Source organism: Patella vulgata, chromosome 8 (assembly GCF_932274485.2).
Source record: "Patella vulgata chromosome 8, xgPatVulg1.2, whole genome shotgun sequence".
Classification (NCBI taxonomy): domain Eukaryota; kingdom Metazoa; phylum Mollusca; class Gastropoda; family Patellidae; genus Patella; species Patella vulgata.
Genome location: NC_065886.2, coordinates 39702010 through 39725174, shown reverse-complemented (window position 1 = coordinate 39725174; position 23165 = coordinate 39702010). Strand labels below are relative to the sequence as shown.

The 23165-nt window shown below is 37.6% G+C and overlaps 1 long non-coding RNA gene across 1 annotated transcript; it reads left to right on the top strand.

The window, feature by feature from the left end:
• Positions 1-7927: 7927 nt before the first annotated feature.
• On the top strand, positions 7928-11861 carry LOC126830212 (uncharacterized). Its single transcript, XR_007683757.2, has 5 exons — positions 7928-8066; positions 8455-8634; positions 9618-9803; positions 10569-10713; positions 11538-11861. It is a non-coding gene; the product is annotated as an uncharacterized LOC126830212 (long non-coding RNA).
• The last annotated feature ends 11304 nt before the right edge of the window (positions 11862-23165 follow it).

Genomic DNA, 23165 nt, shown 5'->3' with positions numbered 1-23165 from the left:
ATGGCGACCTTAAAATTATCATCTGACTGACCCTAATGGTCTTCCATAGCTATTGTTTTAATACTGATAATAATAATGCTTTATTACACAACGGCATGGTATATACACGAGTATGGTAAAGCATACAATACAAATTACAATACAATAATAAACATCAAAGAACATAAAATAAGGTTTACCGAGGTTTCTAAAAGCATATTAAATTATATTAAACATATATTATGCAAGAGCTAAATCTGCCATAGGCAACACGTTAAAGATCCCCTGATGGTTGGAGTAGGCTCTAATGCTGCTGTGTCCCTGCAACATTTCTCTTGTATCAAACTGCATCTTCACTAGCTCAGCTGGTGCGGAAGAGTAAGACAGTGAACCCTTTTCATTTGGTTTAAGGCACAGGATGTTTATCAGTAAGTCAACTTGGTTAGTTTTTCTTTTACAGTGCATCAACTTCACAATGAAAAACAACAACAAAAGAAAACCTCGAAAGCAACGTGGACGAGTGAAAGTAAAGAAAGTGAAACCTGTAGCTGATGTTTAAATATAAATATCTTGTGTGAAACTTTTGATTGAGATCCAAATTCAGTCATATAGGCTGTGTTTCAAAAAGGACATCAATAGTTTGTGCATTGAAAGTGATGGAAAGAGTTACAAAATTTACATAAATAATATACACTCCCCAGTTGAGGGAGACTCCCCAAGGGGAAAAATTGTATGTTGTACGTGGGTGTTTACAGTACATCTTATGGGAATCTTTGGTATTACAACTCAAAAGTCGCTGATTGTTATTTCAGAAATTTCGGATCCTTTGCAAACGACAATATTGTGAAAGTGGAAACTCTAAAATTAATATCAGTTTCAAAACAGTTTCATTCCTTTTAGTATTCACAAAGATAATTATGATGAATGAAAAATTTTCCAACTTTCAACATCCTTTGCAGACAATGATATAAACAAACCAGATGATATAAACAAACCAGATGATAGATTGATATAAACAAACCAGCGGAACCTATAAATTTTTGATGGGCCCCTGTTTTATCCGATTGAATCCAAGAACAGAGATTATATTTTGTTTTCTTAATTATCTGTTAAATATTCAGTTGGAGTATATTATAGTGTGGATGAAGCTGTAAAAAATGAAATATTTCCCGAAAATAATACACGATCAGGGATCTGTGATTTGAATGAAAACATCCCCTGATTTGAGAAACCATTTTTGTGAAATTAGAAGATGTTAAAGAAGTGAGAGAATTGATAGTTATTTCTGTTTAAGAATGGTAGTGATATTATTTGTGATTTACAAATGTCAGACCCTACTGAAATACATTATCAGACATTTTGATGGAGTATTAATAATATCAAACCCCCCCCCCCCCAAATGACAAATAAGTGCTAGACAAAAAGATTGGCACCAGAGGGATTGTGCCAGACAAAGCATGAATTTGTTGCCAGTATTTGATTGTATATATAGAAGCACTGTTATTGTATTAAAATCTTTTTCCTTAGTATCTTATATAATATTAACCATAATTAATTGTAAAATATACAACCACATTAAAGACAAAATGGCAGTTTTTGTAGTTTATTACATCATCTAGTTTTAAATTAGTTAGAAAAGTATTACTATTTTAAATACTATCTTGTGGTCAAGTTGGACAAATAAATGTCATGTAGACAAGTGACTATCTTGTGGTCAAGTTGGACAAATGACTATCTTGTGGTCAAGTTGGACAAATGACTATCTTGTGGTCAAGTTGGACAAATGACTATCTTGTGGTCAATTTGGACAAGTAAATGTCTTGTGGTCAAGACTATAGACCGTCTTGGAATTGTGACATATCAAAAACTGCCCAATTGTCCAAGAAACAAGCATGCTAAGTTTCACGTTAATCTTACAGGAATTGGTGGAGCCATAGTGTTTTTTCAAATAGGTGGTCCCCAAGAACAAGAAGACAATGAGTAGCGACTTGGGAACTGTTCCTTGTCCACAGATAATAACCAATATGTAAGCAGTGTGAGTAAACATAATCTTATCTATGTCAAGTACAGATCCATGTGGTTTTTGTAAGTGGATGGGTCAGTTCAGATAGGGGTAATTTACCTAAAACCAAGCGGAGCTATGAAAAAAAATGGGGGACCCACTGCAGTTATGAGATTGTCCATTGTAGATGAATTTGTCTGTGGCAAATTATACAGCTGGTCAGGTTGTCAGTTGTCACAATCTTAACATACATTAGTCCCGGAATGACCTAATTTATGGACTTAACCACATTTCTCTCGGTCTGTCTGACTCACGAATTGTATTACGCCCAATTAATCACATACGTAACTAACGTACAAAAATTAAATGGTTGCTAGCAGCTATGGTGGATCTGTCGATCAGATAGAATTAACCAGTGCATAGTAAAATATTGCATAAAAGTTAATTGCTATCAACGAGGCTATCAACACGGCTACAATGTAAACAATACTGTTTGGAGACGAACAATGCTTTCACCGTTTTTATACCTTAAATCACTGTCCAAGTTTTAGGGAAGGCCCCAGATTAAACGAAGGACTGTTATGTTGCTGTACTTGGGATAGATTTGATTGAACGGAAAGAAAAGACACACTCCCTCAAAAGCTCAAGTATCAGCAGAAGTCTATCCAGCAATGGCCAGAGAGGGATTTCACAGGCCATTGCTTCAGGAATATGTTGTTGTTGAAGTTTTGATCTGATATCAAAGAAGAGTGTTTAAATTTACATTTCCTGTTAAGTTTTAATGAATATTCATGATTTTGAGGCACGAATTATGGAGTCACCTCCATTATGACCCAGGCTAGAAAAAACATGATCGGAATGTTAACAAGCCAACAGTGAGGCTGATGTCCCCAGCCAAAATCCCATAATAAATAGATGACACATTAATTAATTGCACAATTATCTTTTTCAAAAGTATCAAGCAATCAAACTGATTATCTGTGCTTAATCTAAGCATAAATTGTTCACGATCAAACTTAGTCAGGGTTTGAAGTACCTGATTTGGTAGTGAAACTGTGCACTAAGTTCCACCACTCTCCAATAGTTAAAATCAATGTTTATTTGTTATCTTGTCCCAAAGCATCGACCAATTGCTTAGCTCTGCTTAGCTTTAACGGGAAATATTAATCATTGAACTCAGTCAAGACATTCACCTAATAAACAAAGTCTTGGCCAATCAAATTGGTTATCGTTACTTACTTAGTCTAAGCAGAAAATTCTCATCATCGAACTTTGTCAAGCTATTGATGTAATGAATCTATACTCGGAGTTTCGTGATCTCGCCAAATTAGAACCAAAGTTATCGTGTTCCAAAGTCTCAACCAATCAAATTGCTTATCTCTGCTTAGCCTTCGTGGAAAATGCAAATGATCCAACTCTGTCAAGGCATTGACCAAATAGACACCTACACCAATTTTAAACATCCCACCCCAATCAGAAGGAGAGTTATTGCGTTCAAAAGTCTCGACCAGTTAGATTGAAGTCTCTACTTTACCCAAGCAGAAAATGCTCAACATCGAACTGTATTAAGGTATTGAAGTTTCAACACTATCACTCAATTAGAAAGGGCCCTCGAATCGACACGTAAGGTGTTTAAAGACATATAATTCATTTCAATTGACCTATGAACCCTTCTTTAAAATGTAGGAGAGATTTATTTCATGGATTTAGAATACGTTGTTTAGTCGAATCCAAATTAAATTCTCGGATTATCCACTACCCGTGTCTTTTTCCGTCATTTTTATCTCAGAAAGTGTTGTACGTCTAACTCTTCATAAAGTTTATCAACTTGTACATCAAGCGCTCAATGTTCGCCTGTGACCTTTGACATCACGCGTGCAGAAATTCCTAATCGTCGGGCTGTTGATTAGGGGAACCCTAACATTTTTGTCCTGTATACGCTCTGTGAGTGTTTTTCGGGGAATCCAGTATTTTTCTAGTAAGATTGGATATCTCTACTTTCCATATATACCAAAATTACCATACTTTTATTGGAAATAACCACCCGATAAATACTTTTCTGGGAACCCATCTTTAAGCTCCTGGATGAATTATTTTTCGCCTCAAAAAATGTGGTTCAACAATTTGAAACCAAATTGGGTATACACGAATTCATAACCATGGCATTGTGTAATATCATGCTGAACATGAGCGGACTCTCATACTCCCATATTGCCAAAGATTTAATTTTTTTTGACAATTAGACATTTAAATAAACTAAAATTATTGACATTCGTATTTATTAAAATAAATACGAATGTCATTAATTTTAGTTTATTTAAATATACAATTTGAGTGTTAAACCCCATTTATATTACAGATAATACAGGTTACATATACAGTCACTTTGTTGTTTATTGCTTGCTATGTCGGTGTAGGCTAGTTTGTATGTCCCATTATTCGCAGGTTTGCCTAGTGGTTTGTGTTTGTGTGTAGTGCGATCCATTTGCACTTACAACAGAAAAAATGATGTTATATTACTTATATGATGAGATCAATGGAAAGTCATGGAAATATACTCGTCAAAAAAGTAGGGGATATGCAGGTTGTGACATGATAAATAGTCATGGACACTTGACATGCTTTGAGAGTATGTTCACAGATGAAGAACTTGTCGCCCCAACAGAACTACTGAGCTGCACATGCGACACGCAATAGCGCCATACACGTGGGAGGGGTTCATTGTCAAAATTGACACTTCAAGGAAGGGTTGATGAAAACTGCCGCGTGCTGGTTTATCTATCCACATTTGCTTTCCTATCGGTTCTTGCATAAGATTTACTGTTTAGCGTATCTTTGCTTTATTGTGTTACGTTTAATTTGATCGGGAGACGTGTTCGTCGACGGCAACGTCAACCGACAACACTGTAAGAATTGGCCGTGGCACTGCAAGAGGAGTGGGTCAGATTGCCCCAAATCGTGATTGGACGGTTGATTAGGAGCAGTGACTCAAGTCGTTTTTGTTATTCAGGTGACTGGCGGCATTCATTAATTTCGTATTTTCTGAGAAAAGTTACGCTTTTAATTGTTCAAAGCTGTTTCGTTGTCGCTGATCTTTCGAGTAAATCACTATTTATTCCGTGGACATTTGTTTCAAAGAATATACGGGATTACTATTCCTACTACAACATTTGGGGTTTACGTGTGTTTCCACCTAGTATGATATCGTTGTATATAAATGTAAGGGACCATATTGTTACGTGAATAGATATATAGTGCTACCTGATCCATAACAAAAAAGTCATTCGTATCAGTGCGGAACAGTTTTATACATACATGTGACCCGTGACAAGTATTACCAGGTAGATTTTCGTTTCTGTAAAAATCTTTCGATGCAATTTTATATGGAGCATGGCGACCTTAAAATTATCATCTGACTGACCCTAATGGTCTTCCATAGCTATTGTTTTAATACTGATAATAATAATGCTTTATTACACAACGGCATGGTATATACACGAGTATGGTAAAGCATACAATACAAATTACAATACAATAATAAACATCAAAGAACATAAAATAAGGTTTACCGAGGTTTCTAAAAGCATATTAAATTATATTAAACATATATTATGCAAGAGCTAAATCTGCCAATTGCGTGCCTTTCTTGGGCCTGAAATGTTATCTAAATTATTAATTAGACATTAATTAAAGTGCACATAAGATGGACGACATTACTGTTTGATACGTATAGCCAATGGTTACTATAGTTTACACCAATCTGATTAAAATTAATTCGCCTGTCTTCTCTCAAAGTCCAAAAGGACACCTCCCGTAAAAGCGACTTTGCCAATTATTGAAAACACTCTTAAAGGGCACATAAGATGGACGACATTACTTTTGGGTACGTATAGCCAATGGTTACTATATCCACTTTACGGCAAGTTTACACCAATCTGATTAAAATTAATTGGGCTATCTTCACTCAAAGTCTCAAAAAGAGACCTCCCGTAAAAACGACTTTGCCAATTATCGAAAACACTCTTAATCCCCTCAGACGCCATATTCGGAATGTTTATTCCTTAATTACCTATATACAGCTGGCGTCTGTATTCATTAACGCCTAACTGATTCCTTAATCCCCCTAATTAAATAAAACTATTGACGACGGAATAATTTGTTTTGTAATTTATTTTGATTTAAGACCCAATTTAGCATTTGTTTCATAATGTCCCGCCCTCTCTTCTCACGACAGCGATTAATTAACTTAATTAACTTATCCAGACCATAATCAACTCTCGATGCCATCGCTAGCCTGCGATATTTACTGGATTAGAACCCGACCTGCTGCCCAATGCTCATTGATGATTAAATCAAAAAATGGATAATCGAAACTTTTTTTTTTTTTATCGCACCGACTTTAGTAATAATGACCTAGACTAGGCCCAAAATTCAATCAATTCTCGGTTCCGAGTAGATCAATTTGACTGAAATTTTCAGCAAATTCCCATTACATTATCTAGATTTTAACTATTATAGTGAGAATTGTCAGCTCCTTATCTAATCTCTCATAATGTATCTTTAATAATGTTTGTAATGCCTATATTAGGCCTTACATAGCAAATGGTATTTAATGTCTATTTTTAAACATTTCATATGCGAACGTTGCAACATCTTGAATACATTTATCAGCGTTCATTATATGTATTATTGAATCATTCAAACTAGTTTTAATGTGATGACTTATAAACTTTTTCCAAAGATTATTGTGGGCTGAGCAATGGAGAAGAACGTGCGTTTCATCTTCTACTTCTCCGCTCGTACTATTTTTACAGGTCCACTTATCCCTGTGGACAAAAGGTTTTTTATGCCTTCCTGTCTCTATTTCAAGCTTATGTGCACTGAGTATAAATTGGCTCAGTGCCTGGCGCTTTTGTTTATCTGGTAGATCCAGGTATTTCTCAATATCATAATTTGTCTTAATTTTATAAGAGTCTTAAGGCAATTATGTAAGTTTTTAACAGTTCGACCTTTTTCAATATATTTCCAAGATTGAACATAAATATCCCTCTATCTTTGTTCGAAAATCTGTAGAAAAGCGTCTGTATTGATTTTGATTCGACCCATGTCTTGGCCAGCCTGTATTTAACATCAAGAAGAATCGTGAACCGACCAACTTCAGCTAATACAACAGAGTCTGAAGTTTTATTATGAATATGCAAAAAGTGTTTACAAAGATTTAACTCCAGCTTTTCAAGCTTGTAACAGTTTGTATTGTTGGATGTAATATGATGGCCCCAGGAATCGCATCCATATAATAGTATGGCTTCGACTAGGATATCAAATAGTTTGAATTTAATGTTCAAAGATACATCAAAATTTAAAAAGGCTTTTAAACTTTTGAAAAATGCTTTCAATGCAACATCGTTCAATTACACCTATGTATTTGTATTCTTGAACAATTTCTAGACAGTTTCCATTAATATTGAATTTGTCAAAAAGTTTTTTTCCTGATTTATTAAAAATGGTTACCTGTGTTTTTTTAATGTTAATTTCAAGTCTTCATTGCTTGCAATATTTATCAACTATATTTAATGAGGTTTGTAAACCACTACTTGACAACAAAAACAAAATAATATCATCAGTATATAAGTAGTAACATTTAATTAGGGACATCAATAGAATGATTTAAAATATACGGGGGCTTGTCAATAAAAATGTTGAATAATAAAGGACTGAGGTTATTTCCTTGCATGACGCCTACTTCACTTAGTGTATTTCCAACTTTGACTTGTAGCTGGTTATTATAAAACAAATTTTTTAAACATTTATAAAAATTACAATTTACTATTATATTTTAAGGATTTATAAACATTACCATTTACAACTAAATCTAATAGTTTGTAGAAACGCAAACAAAACATTAACGGTTCACTAGTTTACTGCTATGTAAGCTACTGCTATCAGCTCGATGAGACGGTTTATAAACATACCGATTAAGAAAATAGACACGGTTGTAATATGTGTGCCTGTCAGTGGTTTTGAACAGACATATGAGAGCTATAAGCTAAAATTCATGTGAGATAAAATGAAATGTTGACATAATGTAAGTTTACACGAAGCATTTTATTTTCTGGACCGACTCGGCTAATGAAGACGGTCTTACGCCATACAGTATGCAGTGAAGGAAATTTTGTCCAAAGAGCGGCGCTACGGCCTATTCTTTTTTCGAATTTCAACTGTCAATTTGGTGTACACAGGACCTTGATTTGTCGCACCATTCGAATGACTAGGCACTGTTCTAGTCAGGCTCTTCGTCATGCACCCCAGACAAGGGGAAACCTCGCAGGAAAATCCCTACCCCGAGACACCCTGGATAGCAAGCCACCGTCTTTAATATTCACCGAGCTATCGCGGCTCCCTATATTCTCATTATGACAAGAATATGTAGTAGATTAGTCCTTAAATCTCCAATTGTGTTTTTTATTCTTCAGATTTGTTGCCTTATTTAAGAAAAGAAAAACCACATGTATAAATTGTATGTATTGTGCTTGGCGTCAGTAGTAATGGGTTTAGTCCGAAACAGGACGACATTGGACGAATTGGCTAATACCTGTTTGGAAGGAAGACAGCATAAATATGAACCAACACCAGAGCCAGCTCTCTTTAAACATGTTAGTATTTGTATTTTATAGCCTAACAGATCATAGCATTGCAAAGTAAAGCACAATCAACGGCAGTTTTACCAAAATAAATATTGGTCTTAAATGTATTTAAATCGATCCATTTAATAAAACTATGGACGATTCTGCAGCAGTATACTTATATGCAGTATAGAAATGATCTTGACCCCTTATTCCCTATTTGTATAGATGTTGATCAACAGGGGACCCAAAAACGAACTCCATTTTGTCTGTTGACCTGACTATTTTTCCGCCATTCAGCATTACTGTACAACGGGTCAAACTTTTTGTTCGGCGAGAAAGCTTCTCCTTTTTCTCACTTGGATGGAAAGAACAATAGTAGTTTACAAGGCTTACCATTATAAACTTAAAGATACATTGTGTAAGCTCTAAATCTGCCTATTACAGATTTTTATTTTGGCTTTAAATTTTATATAAATTATTATTTAGACATCCATTCATACGATAAGCTTACAATCAAATCTCTAGAGCATCAGACAGCGCAGTTGTAAACGGATTAAAATACGATCGCCATTTAATGATTTAATTAACAAATGGAGAGGCGAGTTTTTTTTTTGTTTTTTTTATAAACAATATTTTATTCAGGATGTGTGAATGGGATTGGGGAACAGGCATATTCTATGTAAAACCCCTCTCCCTAGAGGCGAGATTGAGTCTGGATTAACCAGTAACGTTGCTACGATAATAAACAATCTATGTCAAACGTTCAAACACTGATAACGTCGCTCAGAATAAAGTAATTTTAATGGAATTTTCAATATATTAGTTTTGAATTGTCTTTTTTGGAACTATTATAGCAAACTCGACCAACTCTTTATCTAAATCTTACATAGTGCATCTTTAAAATCGTGAATAATAACAAACGGTTTTGTTATTCCGTATTCGTTTATAACGAAACAACCAACCTCACACTTGTCTTTTCGGTCATCTTAATCATTTTAATTTAATTTCAGTGTAAACCATGGAAAGACAGATCGTGTTGTGCCAGGAATACTTCAGAGGCTATTCACACATCTGACGTCTGGTTAAGTCTGGAGTGGAATCATTGTGGAAACATGTCAGCTAAATGTCTCGAGCAGTTCCATCGAGAAGCGTGCTTTTATCAGTGCTCGCCAAATCTTGGACCATGGTTAAAATTGGTAAGTTTTTAATTCTTATATCCTGTTAACATATATGTGGCAATCAAAATGTCGGCGAAATATGTAACAGAATTACTTCTTCTGAGACTGCTTACTTCCGTCACAATGATGCCTATACGATTTCTAGTCAACGCATTCACTTCCGGTGTTGACCTAGAAAATTCCCAGGGTTTCCGACTTGGTTTCCCCTCGGTCCTCCCTTGTCAATGGTGAAGATAAAATCCGACGCCCCGCGTACACATTGGCGTTCACGTTAAAGAACCTTTGACAATTGGAATTCGAAAATAGAGTAGGTCGTAGCGCCGTTGTCCCGGCAAAATTTCCCCCATAGAACACTGCATGGCATATGTCCGTCTTCATTAGCCCATTCGGTGCAGAAAGAGAGGACGTTAAACCCCCTTTCATTTCTTTCCATTTGTTAATCTCCTTTAAAACAACTAAACATGTGTACCGCTCGTAAATCGATATAAAGAATAAACATATGCATAGGCGTACGAGGAAATTTTTGACTGGGGGGCGGTGGTGGTTGGTGCCCCAAAAATGTAGTTAGGTTCTTAGTATGTTACATAATAATAATAAATTCGCCGTTAAATTGGACACATTTAAGAACACAATATTTTTTTATACAACTGTGTGCCCAAATTTTCCCAGCATTTGGTGCCATTTGGTGCCCAGCTCGTACGCCTATGAGGATATGTTATCTTATTTAGGCCTGTACACACTTTTTATGTTCTGTATTTGATTACTATGTGCATATATTTTTAGATTGATGAGACTTTATCATTTGGGTATGAAAGATACAGAGACGTGCCCATATGTGAAACGGACTGTAGTAACTGGTGGAATGCCTGTAAAGATGATTTAACGTGTGTCCCTAATTGGGAGGCAGATATGAATTTTACAGATGGTGGTTAGTTGTTTTCAGTAATTCATGGTTATAGTCCATATTTTTATTTTGGTTGGGAGTGAGAGTGGGCGTAAAGATTTCTGGAGCTGAGAGTGGGTGTAATGGTGGATGGATGATGGTAGGAGTGGGTGGTAATGGTGGCCGCTAGTGAGAGTGGGTGGTAATGGTACCTAGGGTTGAGAGTGGATGTAATGACAGCTTGGGGTGTAATTGTGGATGAGGGTGAGAGTGGATGTAATGGTTGCTAGTGGTTAGAGTGGATGTAATGAAAGCTAGTGGTTATGCTAGGTTCTCACTGTCGTGCGATCTGTTACAACATGATTGTCCATATTGTGTCCACGATCTGGTACGCGCCGATACGTTTCTATATGATCAACACGATTGCTACGACTGACCTCAATATATGATAACACCTGATAGGATCACCACCAGTACTCCACGATTAAAACCAGGATTTTAATCGTAGCAGGAATCGTGATAGTGGGTATCGTGATGGTGGATGCTATGGTGGATGATGCTGAGGGTTGGCGTAATGGTGAACGAGTGTGAAAGTGGGTGTAATGGTCACAGGGGGTGAGGGTGGGTGTTATGGTGGATGGGACTGATTAAAGTGGTTGGAGGGGGAAAGGTCTAATTAACACTTCTAATTAATAGCTTTCTTAGAGCAATTGTTACAGAACCACTGAAACTTCGGACAAATTGACCCCCTAGCTGTTGAACTTTTAGACATATTCAGGTCAACTGAACCGTCGAGCTTTTTGAACCTCCAGACTATTGAACCATCGGATCAATTTCAGCATATCAATTCTACTCCGTTCATTTTCCAGGCTTTGTGTGTCCAACTAAATCCACGTGCAAGCCGTTCACCGAAATATATGGAAATTCTACAAACTTCTGTGAAACTATCTGGGATAATTCCTATAAAGTTGTTCCGGACAGAGAACCGTGTATGCATTATTGGTTTGCCGAAGGTAGTGGCAATCCTAATGATAAAATTACCTTGATGAAGCTTGGTATCAACCAAACTACAACCATTTCCACAAATATAGCTCTATTAATACTTGTATTATGTATAAATTTTATGTAAAGATACATTTTATGTGAAAAATACAGTTTATATTATGTTTTATTGTAAAATACAGTTTATATTATATTTTATGTACAGTTTATATTATATTTTATGTAACAGTTTATATTATATTTTATGTAACAGTTTATATTATAAACGATGTAGTTTATATTAGATTTCACCTGCATAAAAACAATTAACATGTTCGTTACGAATGTGTCTTGTCTACAAGTTGGCGTGCACGCAAAAGGGCGGTTGAAATACGAATTAAGAATAGACCATATAGCAGTCCTGGCAAAATTTCCCTCATAGCACTCTGCACTCAGTATCTTACACGCCCGTCTTCATTGACCCGTGGGGACAGTACGAATACCAATGGGGAGTCGCGGGGGGGGGGGGTGTGAGGTGCTGGCTACCTAACCAGGAGTCTCTGGAAGGTGCCACGGATTAAGATTAGGATTAGACGGACATCCGAGGTCCCGTGTACAAATTTCAGGTTTTCTTCCGATATTTGCTGGATGGTCGTTCTGTGTTCTTCTGCTTTGCTCAAAATTATCTAGTGATTTCTTACTGAAACTGGACTTTAAACTCATGCGTCTTAAATGATTATGCCAAGCGATATTACTATTTAAGTTGGACTGTAGTAATTGACTATCAATGTTCAGTCTCCTCTCCAAATCAGAACAGTTTACAACACTTTTCGATTAAAACGAATGACTTGTTGGTGACATTACTATCATTGCCATCGGAATGTGTCGTGTTTACTAACCCTATGCTTCGAAATTTGTATGCTTTGTATAAAAATGTAAAGATAACACAAAAGTCTGTAAAGAGTCCAAATACCAGTGTGGTCCCTAAGATAAGTTAATACAACCCACAATGTCTTGTCTATTGAGAGCAAATGCTTTTCCATATTTTTCCGCTTTCGCATGGCATTTTTTCTCAAAGAAGAGTGTTTAAATTTAATTTTCTGTCAGGTTATGATGAATATTCATGATTTTCAGGTGGAAGGATCAGGAGGTAAATGAGACAATAATTACGGAATTCACCTATAGATAGATTCCTTTGATCCAGGCTAGAAAAAAATCGATCACAGCCTATAGCTTTGACCAGGTCTAGCAAAAAATCTAAATGGTCGTTCTGCGTCAATATTTTTATTTCGGATGATTGTGACATGTTGATCTCTTTGTGATCATAAAGATTAAGATCAGGGGAGCGAATAACCAGCGAGAAAGAGAGAGGAATGAGGTTTAACGTCCACTCGAAACAAACTAGGTCATTTCGGGACTAACATATGGTTCAATTTTATTTCAATAATTCGCTTGCGCGTAGAGGTCTTTAGCAGTGGGAGAAAACCGCAGGACCCGGGAAAACACACGAGGTTGGACAGCAGGCCCCTAGCCAGCTTGCTGGCTTCGGAGGGGCAGTTAAGTTTTAAGGGGGGGGGGGCACACAAAGCACAGTCTACAGTAGGTATTTTAGAGCTATGGTCGGCAAAGTTGTGTTCGGGGGGGGGGGGGCAAAACGTTTTTTTTCAGGGGGGCATTGCCCACCCCACCTTGCCCCCCGCTGGCTACGGGCCTGTTGGACAGCCGACCCTATACTTCTTGTCACGTACAACCGGAGAGAATAACAAGTTCGAGACCTTGCGCGCATGACTCTATAAGGGAGAAACCACATTCAGTGGGACAAATGGACACAGATCACTAAAGATTTCCCCATTGACTCCAATGTTAATTCTCGTATCTTAGACCGGCTCTAACTTTTTCCCAAATTTTCGTTGGGTAGAACGCTTTCTACCACAGATGGAGCAACATGTGGCAACCACTTGCCCAAAAGCACGTATGAGGTTCTTCATGAAAAACTTGATATACACAAGCTGGAAGTAGAGACAAATAAACATGCAATTTCAGGCCCTACATTTCAACCTAACCAACCTCTCAACTCTTGTATCCTTCCGCATCAAAATTATGAATATTCACCAAAACCTGGCAGAAAATGTATTTTCAAACCCTTTTCCTCGATTCTACACCAAAATGTCAACAAAAATCGCCATGCAAAAGGGGGAAAAAGGAAAAGGGAGAGGAAGACTAAAAATAGCTTTGGCCCTTGTTCCTCGATTCTACACCAAAAAGTCAACAAAAATCGCCATGCAAAAGGGGGAAAAAGGAAAAGGGAGAGGAAGACTAAAAATAGCTTTGGCCCTTGTTTTGTGGGTGACGGCGTAGGAATATTTGGTGATCTGTGTCCAAATAGCTCGTCTGATACCGCTTCTTATTCGGTCAATAAATATGCAAATAAATGTTTTTGACCGGATTCACAATAATAGACTTACTTCGAAATGTATACACAATATTATGAAATATTCTTATTTTAGGACGGGCGGGGTTTAAAGACATATAATTAATTTCAGAGAGACAAATGTCTCCGTCTGAAACCGGTTCTCAATCGGTTAATAAAATATTTAAAGATATGTTTTCGACCTGATTCATATAATAGATTTATTGCGAAATGTATACACACTATTATGAAATATTCGACAGGGCTCCAAATTTCGGGACGGATTGTGTGAACCCTTCTTTAAAATACAATTGGGATTTATTTTACACCCATCATTATCAATCTGAACATCAGAGACACGCTACCTGCGTAACTAGCTATATTCTAGGCCACATACATGTATGAAGCCAAATGTATTGCCCAATTTATGACCACGTTATTTATAGAAACTGTGACTAAGGACGTAAACATTAATTTTTACCTTGACCTTAATATTCATAGAGAGGAACGAGTTATTCGTCAACACCTGACGTTCACACCGTTATTGTGTAGGTTTGTCTTGTATGGGCTGTGTTTGTATGTAGCGCGATTCTCCTACACTTACAACTAAAACAGAAATAATTGTGGTATAAATCAATTGAAAGTCATCGATTTATTAAATAACCATTAGATAAGATTAATAATTTTTAATAATTTTTGGACCAATAGGACCCCCCCCCCCCCCACACACTCACGCCCAGACACGGCGAGGGAGATCATCAACTGCTGGATGGGGGAATTTAAACGAGAATCAGGGTAAAGGAATGAGAAGCCGTCTTTAGAACAGACAGTTGTCAATTCGAGCGACAAAATTCTCAGCCCCCCTAGGACTTAGCATATTTGACAAAGGCCTCAAGTTTGTTCCAAATCCAATTAAGTCATCCTAAACGTTACACTAAATTAGATCAACCCATCTTTAAGGGCACCGCAACCTTAATAAACAACATCTTACATCAATTGCAAGACAAGGAATACATATAACAGCAAAACAATATGATTATCTATCCGCTAAATCTGACTGCTGACAACGACATCTCTATACGCTACCAAAAATACATAAAAATCTAGAAACGAAATGGTTTATACCTAATAAATTACTCAAGGGACGCCTAATAATATCAGACTGTGGCAGAGAATCATACAACGTATCACAATATATAGACCATTTCTTATTACCTCTAGCATGCAAACACCCATCCTACCTTAAAGACACCAGCGATTTTATTCACAAAATCAAACAGTTAAGAGTCCCTGAGCACACCATTTTAATATCCATTGATGTACAGAGCATGTACACGAACATTGATAATAACACAGGTATTGAAGCAGTTAGGAAAGCATTTCAGACCGGCCGAAGAAATCCTCAAATTACTCGACATCTGTCTGAGGAGGAATGACTTCACATTCAGCGACCAAGTAGACCTCCAGTCTTCCGAAACTGCAAATCTTTTCAAGGCAGAGTAGGAATGGGAATTTTTGCCACTCTGCCTATTAAAACCAGATTTCTATGGACGTTTTTAGATGACATGTTCATAGTCTGGACGTACACACTAGACGAATTTTGGACGTTTTTCAACATTCTGAACAATCATCACCCATCTGTCAAATTAACCGCAAATGTAAATCATAACAGCATAGATTTTCTTGACACCACCTTTTTCAAACGTAGCAACAGCAATAACACTGGCCAACTGGAAATTAAAGTATTTTTCAAAGAAACTGATACACATCAATTACTCTTCAAAAGTAAAATTCTGATTATGAGTTAGCTGTCACGTATATGCCTGGGATCGAAACCACGACACTTGACTGAATGACAGACCCTATGATCTTATGATCTAAAGCGCATGCCGATCTTACAATTATCTTGGTTCGATCAAATGGAAATAAAATCTGATTGTCTCGTAATTACGAATTGTCTATCTCGTAATTACGACATACTTATGGTTCATTCTCACCCAGCTCAAAACTTAAATAATCATGTTAGCGTGACTAAGGTGTTAATTGGAATTTCTAAAGAAGGATTAGCTGTAGTCTGTTTCACATTGGGCACTGTTTATTTCATTAGGTTAAACCTAATAGTAAAACAAAATCACTTGATAATGTTTTATTCAGCATTTATTATAGTAAAACATGTTTATTTTAACACTTTTAATGTAAATGGAAAAACTTAATATAAAAAATAAATAACTAAATAGCACTATGAAATGAGCATCAACATTAAAAATATATATTTCATATGGGCAAGTAAACATTTCATACTTTTTACTCTAAATGGACAAGATGAGAAACCGCATCTACATAAAGCATGATGTCTCTTTGACCATTTCGGAACTGATCTTTCAATGCTTGAAGTCTCTCTTCTAGTTCACGGTAGGCTTCCTTTTTTGGCCTGGAAATGCCGTTAGCACTGAGCTGTACAATTCTTATTTCAGTCACTTATTAAACACAGTTTAGGTGAACACATTTCAGCTACATACTATAATCCCCCAGCCCTAAACCCTTAATCCCCTTAATCAATATTTTGAGCTGGATGAGAGCACCCCATACTTATCACGTACTAGCTTGGGACCGAAACCACGCAACCCGACTCAATGTCAAAGCTTTTGATCTAAAGCGCACGACAACATTACAATTATCTCGTAATTTTAAGTATGTCGTAATTACGAGATAACCATGTTTTAATTTATATCATGGTCTCATTTATACCATATACGATGGCGACCTTAAAAGTATCATCTGATTGACCCTTAATGGTCTCCCATAGCTGTTGGTTGACATTTTCTACCTGTGAAAACAAAACCAAACAAAACATTATAGTCTGGAGGCTGAGTGCCCCTGTCCGTCCGGACTTCCGTCCGTCCGTGTTTGTGGACACGCTACAGCTAAATTTTTTTATCCGATTTCAACGAAACTTGAAATATAGGTTTATCTCCCTAACTCAGATCTCGGTTCCTTTCGATATTGGCATGTATCGGATCGTAGCTTCATGGATTATGACCCCTGATTGTACGAAAAATCGCGTTTTTAGCTTTTGGACCCTATAGACTATAGAGGTCACAATTTTGATCTGATTTTGTAGAAATTTGAAATGTAAGTTTATAACCCAAAGATCTTGGCTCCTTTCGATATTCGCCCATATCGGAAAGTAACTTCCTGAATTATGGCCTATGATTGTACGAAAAATCACGTTTTTTTGGCTTGTGGACCCTATGGAGGTCACAATTTTATTCCGATTTAAAAAAAAGCCGTTTGAATATATCACCGTTACACCGTATTGCTGGTTGAGTTCGAATTTCATGAAAATCGGTCACAATTTTGATCCGATTTTGATGAAACTTGAAATGCATGTTTATTACCCAAAGATCTTGGTTACTTTCGATATTCGTGTATATCAGATCGTAACTTCCTGAATTAAATCCCCTGATTGTACGAAAAATCGCGTTTTTAGCTAGTGGTCCCACTAGAGGTCACAATTATTAACTGTTTAAAAAAAACTGTTCGAATATATCACCGTTACACCGTAATGTAGGTTGAGTTCGAATGTTGTGAAAATCGGACGAAAACTGCCAGACAAAATGCCCCCCCCCCTACGCAAATAGTGTAAACTTGTGGTATATCAAGGTTGTGTGCCCTCTAGAGGTCACAATTTTGATCCGATTTTGATGAAACTGGAAATGCATGTTTATAACCCAAAGATCTTGGTTGCTGTCGATATTTGCACATATCGGATCGTAACTTCCTAAATAATTATGGCCTCTGCTTGTACGAAAAATCGTGTTTTTAGTTTGTGGTCCCTCTAGAAGTCACAATTTTAATGAGACTGGAAATGCATGTTTATAACCCAACGATCTTGGTTCCGGTCGATATTCGTGCATATCTGATCGTACCTTCCTGAATTATGGCCCTTGATGTTACGAAAAATCGCAATTTGTTTAGCTTGTTCTCTACCGATCTCTTGGAAAATGTGGGCGTATCCTGCCTGGCAGCCGCTGGTTGCATTCGTTTATAACGAAACAATCAACCTCACACTTGTCTTTTCGGTCATCCTAATCAATTTAATTTAATGTCAGTGTAAACCATGGAAAGACAGATCGTGTTGTGCCAGGAATTCTTCAGAGGCTATCCACACGTCTGACGTCTGGTTAGATTTGAATTGAAATCACTGTGGAAACATGTCAGCTAAATGTCTCCAGCAGTTCCACCGAGAAGCGTGCTTCTATCAGAGCACGCCAAATCTTGGACCATGGATAAATGGTGTTTAACGCCCACTCGACACAAACTAGGTCATTTCAACAATTCGCTTGCGCGTAGGGCTCTTTAGCAGTGGAAGGAAACTAGTAGACCCGGAGTAAACCCAGGCGACCCTATTCCTTGCCACGTACAATCAGGGAATCGAAGCCACGCCAGTTGACTCAATGGCAGACCTTATGATACAGCGCGCACGTGCTAATCATTCGGCTATCCACCCCCCCCCCCCAGCTTCTCGATAAACCCCATATTACCGTGTACACAACGATGCATGTACGATTTCAATTCAACGTGTTCGCTCCCGGTGTTAACCCAGAAAGGGGTGAAAGACAAAAGATAATAGTGGATGACGGGGATGATAGTGGATGTAGTGGTGGGTGAGTGTGGGAGTGGGTGGTAACGGTGGCTGGGGATGATAGTGAATGTAGTGGTGGGTGAGTGTGGAAGTGGGTGATAATGGTGACTGCGAGTGAGAGTGGATGCAATGGTGAATGGGTGTGTGAGTGGGTTGTATTGGTGGCTGGGACTGAATGGGTGTGAGAGTGGGTTGTATTGGTGGCTGGGACTGCGATCGGGTGGTAATGACGAGTGGGTGGTAATGACAGCTTGGAGTGAGAGTGGGTGGAAATAGCGACTGGAAGTGAGAGTGGGGCTGCGATTGGGTGGCAATGGTGACTGGGAGCGAGAGTGGGTGGTAATGGTAGCTGGGGTGAGCGTTGATATGGTGGATGGGTGTGAACGTGGGTGTAATGGTGGCGGAGGGTGAGGGTTGTTGTAATGGTGGATGGGGGTGAGAGTGGGTGGCAATAGTGGTTGGAGGGGAGTTCTAAATAACGCTTCTAATTATATTAGTCTTCTTAGAGCAATGCACTATTGAACCTTCAGACTGTTACAGAACAGCTGAAACATCGGACAAATTGACATATTCAGATCAACTGAACCGTCGAGCTTTTTGAACCTCCAGACTAATGAACCATCGGATCAATTTCAGCATATCAATTCTACTCCGTTCATTTTCCAGGTTTTGTGTGTCCAACTGAATTCACGTGCAAGCCGTTCACCGAAATATATGGAAATTCTACAAACTTCTGTGAAACTATCTGGGATAATTCCTATAAAGTTGTTCCGGACAGAGAACCGTGTATGCATTACTGGTTTGCCGAAGGTAGGTGTAATCCTAATGATAAAATTACCTTGATGAAGCTTGGTATCAACCAAACTACAACCATTTCCTTCGGATGGGGCATAAAACAGGATCTAGAGTACACGTTTGCGTGCACGTAAAAGAACAGTTGGAATTCGAAATAAGTATAACAGACCATTAAGTGTTTACGCCCACGCAAGATGGTACTAGTGCCTTCTTAAAGGTATGGATGGTGGAAGCTGTCACTCCTTAAGCATGAAAACTTCGATCTAGTTTGTCGGGTAGCTTCATCCAGCAAGGTCGTAATATTTACCTTGTATTTATTATTATTATGGCGTATATATAGCGCATCATTACAAACTTAAATAGATACAATACAAAACAATAAAATACATCTAAATAGTCAAAGGAAAAAATAAGAATAAATAAAATTACTGTACAAAACAGAACTATAAAACCAGCTAAGTCAAAAATTGGGATAAAAAGACAATATCATAGTTAATAAAAAGCTTTGATAAATAAAAAAAGTCTTTAAAAGTGGAAAGTGATGTACAGCTTCTTAGAATAAAAGGTAATTTGTTCCACAGTTTAATGTCGAAATCAATGATATCTGACATCTACATCCCAGGAATTTAAAACTTAAGAAATCCATATTTTGGAATCACTTACCAAGTGCCTATCAATAAAGGGCCGGATTAAGCTTGCATAGGAACCCTGCCTGACACAAACATACCCATGAACAACATAATAAATAATATCATAAAATCATGAAATTTTAAATTACATGCTTTTCATACAAATGTAGATATCACAATAAACGGTCTAAATAGCAGTTTGGTCAGGAGATGTGTTAGGCAAGAATTAGTTTGGTGTCCCAGCAGTGCCGGATTAAGGCTTTGCTGGCCCTAAGGTACATTTCGATAGGTGGCCTGAAAGTACAGATATTTTGGGTTCACCGATAAAAAGAAGAAGATAAACGCGTAAATATGGTGGCTGATAGTGGCCATGTTAAATCTCGCCCTTTTCATAACGCGACAACACGACATCACGACAGTATTGACGCAATCATACGACACGTCATTCTGTCGTATCATCGTGTTATTTTTATCGTAACGTCGAGATGTCGACTTATTGTCCTAGTCTCTTTCTACAAGTCACAAAAATACAGCTGTACTCATTACATCATATATAGGCCTAAGTAGCAGATTTGATAAATATAAAAGAGATAGTAGGAAAACGTTGATTAATTATTTGTTTTCTCAAAATAATGAAACATTTTGTGCCCACAAGTGAATTATATTTGGTATTATATTAAAAAATCTAGAATTACAATAGCAGGACCAAAGTGAGTTAGCTAAGTTAATTCCTTGACGAAAAAGTGGTGTCGGGAGGTATCGAACAAGTAAGCATTCATTGCCATGTGTACGACACCCACCAATATTTATAGATGACTGGAGCGATAGTTTAAAAGTGATATCAGAAGACAGGGTGGGAAGGTGATTGTAGAAAAACCAAATCGGGCCACATTCTTTAAAATCACAGCATTATTTTTATCATAGTGCAGCACGTCACCCCAATAGTTGCAGGACTTTTTTTGAATGAGATGGAGAAAACGATTCGCAGCCTGTCATTGAGTCAACTGGCGTGGTTTCGAATCCCCGGTTGTACGTGACAAGGAGTAGGGTCGCCTGTCCAACCTCGTGGGTTTTCTCCGGGTCCTCCGGTTTCCTCCCACTGCTAAAGACCCCTACGCGCAAACGATTTATTGAAATAAAATTAAACCATGTTAGTCCCGAAATGACCTAATTTGTGTCGATTGGACGTTAAACCCCATTTCTCTCTCTCCCTCTCTCTCTCCCGTTTGAAATCACTAATGGGATTGAGGCCTAGATGAGTAAAAATAGACCCAGTAATATCTTCAACTATGAACACACTCTAAAAACCCCAGACCTATAAAAATATATTTTCTTAAACTCTTTTAACTTTGAAATTATATTGTTTTCACATGTGCTAAGTGTTTTAGCGAATATTTATAGAAGGGTCTTGTAGATAAAGACTATAGCGCATGTGCAGTTTTAAACTTCCGAGACGACAAGTCGACAAGTCGATGATACGACAGTTTAGTGTTTTGTCGTACCGTCGTATCATCGACTTGTCGTGGCGATAAGTCGATGATACGACAGCACGACAAAATAAGGTCGATGATACGACAAAATCAGACGATCTTACGACAGTTTGTTCTGTCGTAAGATCGCCCGATTTTATCGTAAGATCGTGTGGTTTTGTCGTGCCGTCGTATCATCGACTTATCGCCACTGTAAGTCGATGATACGACGACACGACAAAATCACGCGATCTTACGACAGAACAAACTGTCGTAAGATCGCGTGATTTTGTCGTGTCATCGACCCGATTTTGTCGTGTCGTCGTATCATCGACTTACAGTGGCGATAAGTCGATGATACGACGGCACGACAAAACCACACGATCTTACGATAAAATCGGGCGATCTTACGACAGATCGTCTGATTTTGTCGTATCATCGACCTTATTTTGTCGTGCTGTCGTATCATCGACTTATCGCCACGACAAGTCGATGATACGACGGTACGACAAAACACTAAACTGTCGTATCATCGACTTGTCGACTTGTCGTCTCGGAAGTTTAAAACTGCACATGCGCTATAGTCTTTATCTACAAGACCCTTCTATAAATATTCGCTAAAACACTTAGCACATGTGAAAACAATATCATTTCAAAGTTAAAAGAGTTTAAGAAAATATATTTTTATAGGTCTGGGTTTTTTTTTTTTTTTTTTTTTTTTACATTTGATCTGTCAACACTCTACCTACAGGCCGCGAATCTAGATGGACTTTGTTCAAATCTGGCACAATCATTACTTTCAAAGAAAGGATGACACCCACAGATGTAAATGCATGACCGAACCACTACTATCATATTGAAACTTGTTTTTTAAAATCTTTTTTTCTTCGATCGGCTGCTTCCCTTGTTTTCAAGTTAAATGGTGATCCATTGGAAGGAACATTTTGAGTAAATGTATCATTGATACGGATTCAAAATGTAATATTTACTACCCTAAATGTATCATTGATACGGATTCAAAATGTAATATTTACTATCCTATGTTGTTTAATCAATTTTAGACACATTAATTTCCAGTCGTGTCAAACATCATTGATAGGGACCTATCATTTTATTGATTCCGAAATTATTTGTTAAATAAAATAAGAGGGAGGGGGGGGGTGCGTTGGGGACTTTCGGAGTGTGTTCATAGCTGAAGGCAATACTGGGCCTATTTTTAATCATCTAGGCCCAGATCCCATTAGTGATGCCAAACGGATGAATATGCGATAAGGTCAATAACAGCTGCAAATCGCTTTCTTCACCTCATAAAAAACCTCCCCTGCACTTATTGGGATGGCGTGCTACACCAATGCGGTGATTTTATGTGGTCTGATTTGAGGTTTTATATAATCCCCTTCCCACTCTAATAAAATAAATTGGAAATCTTCTGAAATCGCTTCTAAACTATCGCTTCAGTAATCTATAAGTATTGGTGGGTGTCGTACACGAGGCAATGCATACCTGTTCGATACCTACCGACACCACTTCTTATTCAAGTAATTAACATAGCTGACTCACTTTTGTCC